The following is a 13,468-nucleotide window of genomic DNA, read 5'->3' as shown; positions in this document are numbered from 1 at the left end:
AAACAATCATGACTAGCTACTTAATTTCTTCAACGATGCATCGTACTATGGTTAAACAGCGAGTTACGTCGTTGTACGGGAAACGCACCCCTGGACATCACTTTTGGCCACTACTGTATTACAGACCTGGGCTGGGTTTCCCGATAACGTTGTCTCTTAGTTCGCTACGAAGACTCTAAAGGTATAACTTAACTGAAGGTATACCATTTCTAGGCGTGTTCCCCGAACCATAGGAAGCTGCTTAAGATATACCTTCTTACGTGCGACGTTACCCGGTGCTGTCCGTGGCGATGGTGCTGAATTGGTTGTATATTGATGGCTCGAGAATCAATTATTCTCTCTTGCAGGGGCTGTTTATGTGAGAAAGTGGTGTTCTTTTTAAAAGAAGCACTTCAGAAATAGTTTAAATTGCATTTATTAGGACTAATGGCATATTGTAAAAAAAATATCCAAATTATAATAGCCTATAATAGCCTAGCCTACATATTTTTTAATTGTATCATATATTGCTGCCATAATAACCATTTCAAATTTGCACGTGCTTTCTTCTCTTTCCCATTTTGTTCGCTGAGGTGGAGCTGCGATGAAATATTGTTCTTGTAAATACTTTCCAGCATTTCAGTAATAAAAGTGTACATCTAACGTACGGTGCTCGGCAGTGATCAAAAAGGATTTGAACAGTGGATTTTGAATCTCTTCTTGTAAACTCAGAGATGTGGATTCAGACGGCAATTAAATTACCACACGACCTGTTTGTCAAAAAACAGTAGGTAATTTGGACAGGGATTTTTACGCGGGTTGGGTGAGAAAAAAACACTGATATTATGGATTCGGACGGCACTAAAATCACCGACTCACCCCTGGAAATGTTTAAAATACCAGACGAGCCCATGAGAAACAATATTAGCGTCCTGATAGGACTTAACTGACTGTAGCATATGCTTTCACTGGCCTTTAAAAGTGCTCTTTTATTAAATGAATAATATAATAATAATAATAATATAATTAAAATTCTAACAACAATCAGTGTGATTGACAATTTTATTCTTTGCATGAAAACACTTGAATTAGCCTAATTGAACACTGTCTGGGTGTATTAAAACTTCAGAATTATTTTCATATAGACCTGCAACAGTTATAAGGTAAAGCTAAGAGTGGTCCAGACCAACCTTCCGAACGTATGACTTACAGAAGGTATACTTAACTAAGAACGTTTTAAACACGTATTAACGATAAGGTACAGCTTAAGGTGCAACTTAAGAACGACGTAGCGCTAAGAAGGTTTCGGGAAACCCAGCCCTGATCTAATTTCACATATTATTACTTCATTTAATAAAAAAGTATAGCCAAAATAATATTCATGAGCTATAAATTCTCATGTAATCATGACATCACAACTAACACACACACTGTTTTTTATGTTTTATGAGGACTTTCCATAGACGTAATGATTTTAATACTGTACAAACTGTATATTCTATCCCCTTACACTAAACCGACCCCTAAACCTACCCACCACAGAAAACTTCCTGCATTTTTACATTTTCAAAAAAACTCATTCTGTATGATTTATAAGCTTGTTTCCTCATGGGGACCTCAATTTAGGTCCCCACGGTTACACGAGTCCCCATGAGTCAGTGTGCATTCAGTTCAAAGTCCCCACCGGGATAGAAAAACAAAGACACACACTCACACACACACACACACACACACACACACACTTCCAAACTCCATCATCACTGTCCCTACCACATTTTAATATGAAGAGCTCCCATGCGCACCACTCAACCTAAAAGCTACCAAGACAGAAACCCTCACAGAGATACAGGGTAAAATTACTCAAATAACATTTTAGAGTAATTTACATCAAAGTGCACAGCGTTCTGAACCCCAGAGGAGATGGACAAATCTGACCTCACACTTAGAGCAAAAAAACATACTGCTTTAGTGCACTCAATTACAGTAGCATGCATCCAGTGTGATGTGTGTGTGTGTGCTTATGTGTCAAAGAGAGTGAACTTGGGCAAGCAAAGTACTGTATTCCTTATTGCAGTATATGCCAAAGGGGCATAAAACAAAGCAAAAACACATAGTACTCCACTGAATCTATTTACAGATATTTCACAGTTAAAACTCATGTTTTTATTTGCAGTCATCCAGTAAACCTTCTTTAGCTTATTAATATGCAATCAACTGTGCCTGTTTGTTACCGAATTGCAGTGGTGTTTTTTGTGTTTTTTTTGGCTGGCATACACATAAGTAAGATGGATGTGGGTGTTAACACAACAGCGCAATTAGTAACAGGCATTAGCTGCATCAGCCTTAAGAATGCTAAAAAAACTGCTCAAACTCTTTATTTCTCCTTTTTACTCCTGACACTTCATAAATCCTAACACATTCACAGCGCAAACACATTTCCGTTAAGCAATATCAGATGATCAAGGGAGCTGTGGTACTGTAATCAATGTCACGCTGATATTCAGTACAACAACCTGATTGCAAATGTCCTATTTATTTTATGAAACAGTTCAATAAATAAACAAATAAACAAGAAGTTTACCCATGTCAACTCACGTTTCAGACCAAATCTGACCATTTCTTACTGTTCAAAAGATTTTATTCTCAAATATGCATTACACTGTTCAAAAGTGACAGTGAAGACTTTTACATTGCTACTATTCATGAAGTATCAGTTTACAAAAAAAAAAAAAAAAAAAAAAAATCCAAATAATTTCTGGAGCAGCAAATCAACATATTAGAATGATTTCTGAGGGATCATTTCTGGAGTAATTCAGCTTTGTAATTACAAGAATATATTATTTAAAATATATAAAAAATAGAAAACAGTTATTTTAAATTGTAATAATATTTTACTGTATTTTTTTTTTCTCGGGGAACGCAAAACTTTTGTGAGCGAAAGCAAAAACATTGGAATATATTTTATCCTCCCATCTGGTATTTTATGTCCCTGTAGGGGCTCTGTAGTTTGGAACGTTATTTATTTGCAAGTACAATTGTTACAATTATACTTTAACTTAAACTTTTGGTACTGTATTTGTTGTACTGAATTTAATTGATGACTTTAATAAAAAATAAAAAAAGAATCAATGTGTCTGAATTCTCCGCTGTGTTGAGAAGATTTGTAACATTAATTTTCTATGCAATTTATTTATTCTTTTTTTTCTTCTTTTTTTATGAAATATGCCTTGGACATTTATTCTTTCTTTTTGGAGAGTCATCCAGTAAAAGACAATTTCAAAGATGAGCAAAGTTTTAAGAAGTGTAAAATTGCATTTAGGTAAAAAATGTAAATATTGATCCAAGAAGTAAAACGCAGCTTCTTCAAAACAGCGTTCTTCAGAGAGGTAATGCATTTCCATTTGATTCTTATTTCCCATGCTTATAATAACAGGGTCTGTGTCATTATGGCACACACCACATCTTCAATGTTTTTCACTTTTAACTGACTATGGAAGAAACAACAGAAACCCAGACATAAAGTTTTGGAAGACTCCACATGATTGGGTCGTGTGAGCAAGTATGTGTCTGCTGTGTTAAGTCTCCTGAATGAAGGTCTGACCCAGTTGGAGAGTGTCTGAGGCGTTGCTAAGTAACTACTCAAACGGGTCATGCACAGGAGCTGTGGTGAACACCGCATGCGGCCACACCGGAGTGTTTTTAACACCATGACACAATACTCCATGTTTGTCCGCTTCCTTTTCTGTTTATTCTCTATAATGCAAGCATTTGGCCCTGATATACAGGTGTGAATCTTCTTTTTTGAGGCATGCACCATTTCACTGTAAACTCTCCTGTGTACTTAAACTCTCACATTTATATTTACTAATCTATATTTACTAGGCCTGTCATGATTATTGAATAGTTGTCTGATTGTGGTCAGAAAAAAAAGCTTTTTTTAATTTTTTTTCTTTCTTGGAATTCCAAATAAATTACCAAATCAAATCAATTAAATCAAGTAAAAATCAACAAGACTCTTCTTTTTCAGTGTAGCCCACACTTTCCACACATAACTCGATTTTGACCTGTTTAGTCATCATTTTGGAGCATCCCTGTCTGTCACTGTAGTGAGGCCAATAGGCAATGACATCTGACCTTTAGTTGTAGTATGGATCACATCTTCCAAACTGGCATAGGATAATGAAACAAAATGCCTGACTTCCACATCTATGACTTATATTCTTCATCTCTGCCTTCACCCTCACTGCTTCTATCCTCTTTGATCCTCAACGTCTTCCTTGCTTACAACCTTATTTTATGATCACTTTCATCAATACTTTCTGGAAAAGGAAAAGCTTGTCCTCTCTGTCTTCTATACAACTTGCTAACATCAACCTAAAACACAGGCAAAAAGATAAAATTAGATAAAACCTAAAACACAGGCAAAAAGATAAAAATCTTCGTCATGCATAAATGACAAAGTCCTATTGTTCAGTACTGGCATGTATGCCTGCCAGTACTGAACAATAGGACTTTGTCATTTATGCATGACGAAGATTTTTTGGGTCTTTGAGTTATTCTTTTTTTTTACAAAATTTGTATTAACAATGACCAGAAACTTTAGAAAGCAAATATGTTTGTACAATATATATATATGTATATGTCTAGTCTAAAATAAACTCACTATGGTGCCTTGACAGCATGTGATACTGTAACATGTGATTAGCATGTGCTAATGTCTCCTTCACTTCCTTGTTAAAAAAAAATGACAATTACATGGCAAATACATGTTAATTTGATTGCCTGAAGGGAATAATGCATCTAAATATGAAGTTCTATATGAAATGACAAAAATGTAATAAAAAAAAAAAATATATATATATATATATATATTGCTTGAACAATATTATTGTATTTTAAATGCAATTTTATAATAGTCATATATAAATGACGATGAGGTTTAAATTCACATTTTGCCAAAATTTGGAAAAAAAAAAAGCACTGTTGTAAAGATAGACAAAAGTATTTCTTCATAAGAAATGAAGTTTGGTTTTAATAAGACAGCATTATATTATATTATATTATATTATATTATATTATATTATATTATATTATATTATATTATATTATATTATATTATATTATATTATATTATTTGGGTCTGTTTTATTATGTATTTTTATTATTATTAAACTACATATTCCAAGTAAAAATAAATAAATAAATAAATAATGTATTAGGCTTACACTGTAAGGGACATCATCAAAACCAAATTAAATTATTAAATCACTATTTTTTCTTTCATTTAAACAACTTATGCAACAGTTTTGTCTAAAAACAACAACATAAAAAAACTAGCTACAAAGCACTCCCTGTTACTTATCTTGTTACCTATCTAACATAAACGTATACCATCCATTTACACTCAGAGCATGCTTGCCAAACAGCTGCAATTATTTCATTGTTTTCAACTGAAATATTGAAAACAACATTATTTTAATTGCAAATCTTTTTTTCATTTTTTTTTTTTTTCAAGTTCATTGCATAATTCTTTTGAGGCTAAATATTTACTCACATTTTCTGAGCCTTGCTAATATTTGATTCATATCCTCTAATAAAACTTAGTGGACAAAACACAAATAAAAGCACAGCATGCCATTTAATTTCATTAATTGCACACTGCTGCAATGCTTAGAAGATAAAACAGACAATGAATGGAGACAGAAACGGATATTAATATCTTCTAATGCAAAGAGCAGCTGTATTATGGGTATGCAAACATAACATCTCTAATATAATAACCACCAGACTCTGAAACTGCACGCAGACGCTATTTCTCTTCTCAGATCTCCAGTCTTGGCTGGCCCTGATGTGGATTCTGCGGGTACTAAAATCAAAGTACCCAATGAATGCAAGACGCCTTTTACGTTCCTACTGTGTGCGCAAAGGAGAATCTAATCAACTTGCTACCCACAAAACAGCAGGGTGCTCCAATTTCATATTTACTCGCAAAGCTAAAACAACCTCATTAAAGTGTTACACACTAATTTAACTGCGAGACAAAAGAAAAATGAATGTACAAGGGAGACACATCTTTATGGATCTAATATTTTCCAGGGAAATCGGATGACTGCTGGAGGCCATCGGGATCGAAAACATGTAATTTAGTTTAAGAAACCATTTTGTGTTGTGGAAAAATGTCAGCATTAACCGCAGTTAATGTAAATGTTATCTGAATCGATATGCAAGAGACTTGGTTGATATCTGCTGCTCAAAATGTTAACCGCTGGTGAGATGGTCAGCTCTGTCACAAGTCACAAGTTTATACTTAAAGTTCTCATGCAAATTCTAAACTGCATCATGTAAAAAGACTCAATTGAGTAGGCCTAGATTTGTCTCAAGCTTATGGGTTGCTATGCAATTTCGGAAATGTATTCTTGAGAATCAAAGATAATTTATTTTTACACTGTAAAGTATAACATTGTGCAGTTCTAACCACAATTATGAACTAGAGCACTTGATCTGCCCCTTAAAGTGAGCTAGTTGGTTCAGTCATTCAGAATCATATTCTAATATATCCAGTTAAATTAGAGGTTATTTTAGGTTACCTGACAAAACCATTTTACAGTGTACTGATCGACCAGTTTTTTTTTTTTTTTTGGTTGTTTTTTTGTTCACCAGCTAACAAGCATGTGAACAAAGATTAAAAAAAAAAGTCCAACAAAGTATACATCAAAAAAGTAAAGAAAATATCACACAAGTTCAACAACGACTGGAATCGTCTTCATTTTGAAAGCAAGACACGAGAGCAAACACTGCATGAAAGTGTTTCAGCAAGAAGCGGAGAGCTTACATCAAAGTAAAGTTCAGTATAAAAACTTTCCAAAGCTTGCTCATGGGACATTTCCGTGACATATTTTCAGTCCGAGGATAACTTTGAAAAGAGGAAAGACATCGCAGGGCCGAAAGCAAAGAGTGGAAATGTTCAGAATCGCACTATTGTTTCTGTGATAACCAACATTCTTCTTGAGGGGCAATAAATGCTTCCAAAATGAATCGTCTTGACAGACAGTGGCACTGTTAAAACTGGACAACTGTTCAAATCAATCACAGCTTATCTATTCCCCCAAGAGTGAACAAATCACTAATGAGGTCAATACCATCATTCATCTGAATTATCAACGCATTGAAAGCAGAGTAGCAATGCAACAAAACTGTTGCAAAGAAAGAAAGTAACTCAGTTGAAAAGTTTTTTCAACACAGCCTTGCATGCAAACACATTTGTGAACTTACTCAGGGTTCCCCACCCCTTTTGACCAATGATGTCCATGACTTATATCATAGAAAATGCTAGTATAACTAGAAATATATATATATATTCTGTAAATAATAATAATAATAATCATTTCAATGACTTCTCATGGTCTGCAAATCACAATTTGATATAATAAATATATATTTTCTTGGTAACACTTTACAATAAGGTTCATTTGTTGACATTAGTTTACCTTAGTTAACATGAACTAAGAATGAACAATACTTCTTCAGCATTTATTAATCTTAATTTCAACATTAAAATCAAAGGTTGTATTTGTTAACATTAGTTAATGCACTGCAAACTAACATGAACAAACAATGAACAGCTGTATTTGTATTAACTAATATTAACAAAGATTAATACCACTGTAACAAATGTATTGTTCACTGTTACAGTAGTTCATGTTAGTATTAACTAATGTTAACCAATGAACCTTGTTGTAAAGTGTTACCATTTTCTTTTTCAGGTTTTCCACTACTGTTGAAACCTAGGTGAATATCTTAACATCTAGCTGAACATCTATGCATGTTCACAATGCAGGCATTCCACCATTTCTGATCGTTTAAGTGCCAACTGCACATTTGTTCCAATACATCGATGCAGTATGATATAAACCAGCACTTGCGGTGTTTATGTGTGCGTCGTTACCGTGCAACTTGCTTCAGGTGGGACACACGAAACTCTCGGCGCAGCTGTAATTGCAGTGATAAGCAGCATGTTCAGCAGAAATCACACCGACTTACTCTGGATTTTGCAAGAAGAGAAACAGCTCACTCCTCCTTCCTCTTCTCCCGTCTGTAAAGTGATGTTGCTCACGGAGTGTCAAATAGTGACAGGTTTTCTTGAACAAAGCCAAACATGGATAGAAAAAGAACCCCAGACGCTTCAATCCCGCAAGCTTGCTGTATCTCTACAGGACGCGCCGTTGCGCGCGGTAGCGCATCCTTCAAATGTGTGCGAGGCGCGCGATCTTTTCCACCTCTCCGGCTGTGGTCCAAAACCTCACCTACGATTCCTCCTCAGACGCCCCTCTCTCTATCTCTCTCTCTCTCTCCCTCCCTCCCTTACGACTGAAGCGATGTGAAACAGAGAGAGAGGATGCGCAGTGGCTGGCGGAGTGTCTCAGTTCTTGCACGGCGCGTGCTGGAGTCTCGAGCTGCGAGTGTGTTTGGAGCATCTCGCGCGTCTCAGCCTCGTCCTGGGAAGAAAAAAAAACTGCGCGAAACGTCAAGCGCGCATAACCTGTATCACAACAGACCGTTTAGTGTTTTAGAATACATTTATAAAGAATGTTTTTCGATTTTAAAATTTTGAAACGCAGTTATAGGAAAAATAACTTTGATATTCCCAGTCGTAATTAACTCAGTCATAAACAGTATTAAATGCTCAACAGTACTGTGGTATTGAAACTAAACCGTTGAAACCTAAATCGCGTGTACTATATAAATCCCCCTGGGAAAAATTACAACAGCTTAAACCAGATACAACCAGCTTAAACCGTGGTTAGCTTAATGGTTTAAGATGGTCTTCTGGCCAAGCACCCAAAACCACCAGCCAACAAAGCCAGCTAAGATAGCAAAGCAGTTTATTTTAAACAGGATATATATATATATATAGTTTTTGTAGCCTATATAATTGTGAAAGTTCTTGATTTTTATTTCTATACATGCATAATTAAAAATAATTTGATAAAGGCCATGTTATACATTTCCTTATAATACCTTGTATGGAATACTAAATCCAGTACACTCATTGGAAAGAACAGTGGCTAGTATAAATACTGTATAGCCTGAGTATAAATAGCCTACATAGCAGTGTATGTGAATATTTCATACTTCTTGATATCAATTTCCATTAGAAATAGTACTGAATAGTATATATATACACACAGTTCATGATGATATAAACTTTTTAAACTTTGAAATAGTATTAAATACTATTCACTTACTACCTGAATGAACAGTTGAATGTGTAAATATTTAGCCTAAGTATTCTTAATTTTACAATCAGAGTTTTACAGAGTTTTTTTATACAAAATGTATCACATTCTTATGGTTAAAAAATCACATGGCAAATGTAATATTAACAAGACATATTGCACATCTTTGCTGATATAGATGTCCTATTTACTATTTAAAACTTGAATGTCACCTCATATTAAACTCATATTAAATATTTGACATAAATGAGGCCTGAATAGTAAGATGTTGATGTTATAACATATCTGGAATGAGAGATTATGCATAATCCCAGTTCATATGCTGGTTTTATTTACAATCAACAGTGTTGTGAAAGTATGTCAGTCTTAAAAAAAAAAAGAAAAGACTTGCTTGACATCTTCTCTATCCTAGGCTGGCTAAAAGAAAAGAAAAAAATTGTGTCATCTTACTCCCTGACTCTTGTTTCTAGACCTCTCATTTTGCATTAAATCAGCATGTTATGTTTATTCATCTCTGTCAAGTCTATCTCTTTTCTCTTGTCAGGCACAGTCTACCCCTCCGCAATGACACTGAATAAGTCACAGACGCGGGCCTTGAGGGTTTTATCTGTGCATCAGGATGTTTTTCCCTCCGCTCGAGAAACGCAATCATGCTCTAATTAAAACACCATTAATAGAGCAACAAAAATGTAAACACACACTCTGAGATCCAGCTCTCCGGAGTAACCTTCACTCCTCGTGTTTAGCAGTAACAGCACTGCATTAATCCACCTAAATCAAATTGCACAATCAGACACTTTCATCATTTTAAGAGAGGGACCGGTATGATCTTCATGCCAAATTAAACCCAACACAGACAGACGCAGAGAGAAAGAGTGGCGCTGTTTGCCACCGGCTCCCTGTTGACAGCGTCAGTGTAGATTTTCTTTAAGACCGGATCATAAAGCTTTGAGCACAATCCTCTAACATATCCCAGAATTATTAAACAAGCATCAGCAAAGGCTGACGTTTACACGAATCCCTCATTAAGAATGGCCGCATCACCAATAAAAATGTCACGTTTTGCAACTACAGATCCGAAAGCTTAAAAGCAGATCCATAATCTCATTTCCATAAAGCTTTCTGTTGTAATTTGGAGGCTTGTTCATTTATTAAGCACATTGATCTCTGTTGTCAAGACGTCTCGTCTTTGAAATCAGTTTGAAATATTGAATATGCTTGCGTGTTCTTAAAAGCATCGGTCTAAAACTCTGGGTTCAGACAGATTAAGACAAACGTCTGTTGTTTCTGTGGCAAACATTTGACTGCATGCATTATTGCTTTTGTAGGATGTTGCACATCACTGGCTCTTTATCATGACTTGTTCTGAATGAGAAGGATGTGCAAAATGCTCAGCTCTTCTGAGCGGCAGGATCAATGTTTGGCCTCTGGGGGAGCTGTTATCCTTGTATTGATACAAGTGATTCTGAGGTTGGGCTGCACGTTTCACCTCCCTGCAACTCACACGGCTAATTTGTATATATTGGATTCTTGTGTACAGTGTTTTATAACACTAATGAACAAACTGATGCACTGAAAGGGAACTAACTCCAAAATAATAATGTTTCAAGGGACAGAGCTGTTTGTTCATCAGTTTTTTGAGGCGATGCATATTTAGAGGCCTCAAGCAGAAGAAGAAAATGCTTGCTTAAAAATAACATCTCTCATCCTCCTAGGCTCTGCCAGTAACTGTCTGAGAAGTCGGAGTCTCTGTTTCCACCATTAATTAAACAGAAGCCTCTGCTCTGCTCTGCTCTCGGCCCTGTGTGCATTAGCTCCATTTCACAGTGGCTGCATTTGTTCACACTTATTCACCAAAGTTCATTCCTCTAAATAACAGTTCCAGCTTACTCGCTCTTTGAAGATGCACCCTTTCGTTTGACAGGTTTCTTCCTACTCTGTCTGCGTTCAAACACTGTACAATTTGCTCTCTTTTTTTCTCCCCCAAAGGTTTCTATGGCTTATCAATAGACAGTCATTTCAGATCCTCCCTTTGGTTTACCTGACATTTGAAATGCATGAATTTAGGTTAAAAAGAGAATGTTTTTGGTTTATTTGCTGCTTTTTGAATCTTCTCAATACAGATAATGAGCTCAGATCAATCAATTTTGTAATTTGAGGTATCATGTTTTTTTTTTTGTTTTTTTTTATAGCATTTTTCCTCAAAATTAACAACATGAACTGATTTTTTTTTTTCATTCATGTTTTTGGAGGGGGCATTAGTGTCAGTCCACCGTGATCAAAGGAAAGACAAGTAATTCTTTAAATATGTTTGTCTAGTGTTTTTATTCAGTATACAAGAGACCCAGGTTCAAAACATAATTTTACCATTTTTTATTTATTTTGTAATAGACATGGACTTGAAAGCCAACGTTCACCATGCGATTTCATTGCATGAAAAAGAGAAGAGGGAGCTTTGACATTTTGATAATAGCTCCTTTTGTGTTCTTCTGGGAAAAATTCACATTAGTATAGAGCAACACAAGAGTGGGGATTATGGCGGCATTTACAATGTCACTGGACTGACCAAAATTAAATATGGCTGTTGTTGGTCCAAAGAACTATGTTCAAATTAAACAATGCTCTTATGTTTGTGCATTAAAACTAAAACAGCTGTGTTGACCGAATTAGAAAAAGTCATTTCTCAAATGTACACAACTCACTTAAGTTAAATGAACGAAATGCAGTTGTGTTACTTCTGCTGTACCGCAGACAGGTGGAGCTATATTTGCACATGCGCAAATATTTAAAAGCACGTCGGTTCAACGCTCATCCTCCATTTTGTGGGAATCAAATCATGCAACGGATGATGCAATCAACATTTTGTTTTAATCTGGACAAATTAGAATTAGTAAATTAGAATTGTCAATCGCGGATAATCGTATGTTTTTGTTGTTGTTTTTTTCAAGTTGCTGTATTCCTCAAGTGGTTCTGACCTTGTTGTTAGTGGTTTTTGATCTTTTAAAGCAACACCAAAGATTCTTTTGTACCTTAAAATAATGTTTCCAAAATCGCTTCAGTGGTTCATCGACTCGTAACAGGCAGGGTGAACGGCACTTCTGCATTCGCTTTGCGGCCCTTTATCGCCTATAACCGCACTATGTAAGTTTGCCAGATCGGGTAGCGGATCTGTAGTTTGAAAGATACATAAGAAACTACAAATTTGACTTGCTTTACAGCAAGCGTTACAATGTCATTATTTTGTTTTTCTTCGTTTCTGATGCCGCAATACATCATACTTTCATAAAATCATGCAACATACTCTACCTTGTTTGTGAACATCGTTATTTCCAAAGCCGGTGCTGGATAAACAAATAGCGTGCATGCGATGGTAGGCTGCGGTAGGCTGAATTATTTACGACAGCGGCAATGGACAATTCTACTTCCAACTTGTAGGGGGACCGAAGAGGGAAAGTGGTGTTGCTTTTAAAGGGACTGTGTGTAGGAATTTCTCCCATCTAGTGGTGAAATTGTATTTTGCATTCAAACGAATAATGCTCTCCAGCGCCTCACTTTTTCAAATGCGCGTTGCATCTACGGTAGCCGTTATGTACTAAAAAGCTATGACAGGATGTCTTATAATAGCACTTTGAGTTTTTCTTGGGTGAACAGGTTTGTTATTTAAAACAAACTGAAACTTGAAACAACGAATAAAAGAATGTTACAGTATGAATTACTGACTGTGAAAAACATTAACTATGGTAATTAGTAGTAATGCCTTCTTTACTCGTTATATTTTTTGAAGTACGTGCATTGTTAGATATCATCATCATCAGAGCCTTCTCTAACGTTACTTGCTCTGCTATTCATCAAAGAGCCTGTTTAACTTTTAACTATAAATGTTCTACTGTCTATATAATAAAGTACACAACCAAGCAATGAAAAAAAAGCTTGTAATTAAGACCGTAACATTGACTTACTTGTCGAGAAGAAAGCAGGCAACTTCAGGGTCTCTTTTGAAAGCTTTCTCCTGCATTAGCTATCCCGACATTAACCCTTGATTTTGTAATCTCCGGTCACGTTTCCTTTCACGGTCTATTTTGGACTTTTTCGACGACGAGGACTCATCCTGTGACTCAGCATATGTATGAATGAACAGTGTATAAATAACCGTGCAGTGCATCCTTTTAAACTTGCCGGGGCAGTGACAAGCGCCTCTCACTGCTCTGCTCCTCCGCTTCTGCTGGCTTCAGTCACGTGACGCTGGTTCTGAA

General features: G+C 35.8%; 1 protein-coding gene across 3 annotated transcripts in view; it reads right to left on the bottom strand.

Moving 5' to 3' along the window:
* The window catches only part of cntn5 (contactin 5), a 312,302-nt gene extending 303,970 nt beyond the window's left edge, over nucleotides 1-8,332 (bottom strand). The window contains exon 1 of one of the 3 annotated variants that reach the window (XM_084408898.1): nucleotides 8,020-8,332. The gene's annotated coding sequence lies outside the window, so the exon portion shown is untranslated. The remainder of the gene's footprint in view (nucleotides 1-8,019) is intronic. The other 2 variants (XM_084408897.1, XM_084408899.1) reach the window with 2 other exon arrangements.
* Nucleotides 8,333-13,468: the final 5,136 nt, after the last annotated feature.

This window comes from Rutilus rutilus (assembly GCF_951802725.1).
Source record: "Rutilus rutilus genome assembly, chromosome: 5".
Classification (NCBI taxonomy): domain Eukaryota; kingdom Metazoa; phylum Chordata; class Actinopteri; order Cypriniformes; family Leuciscidae; genus Rutilus; species Rutilus rutilus.
Note: the sequence above shows the minus strand (reverse complement) of the source record. Positions and strands in the feature narration are given on the sequence as shown.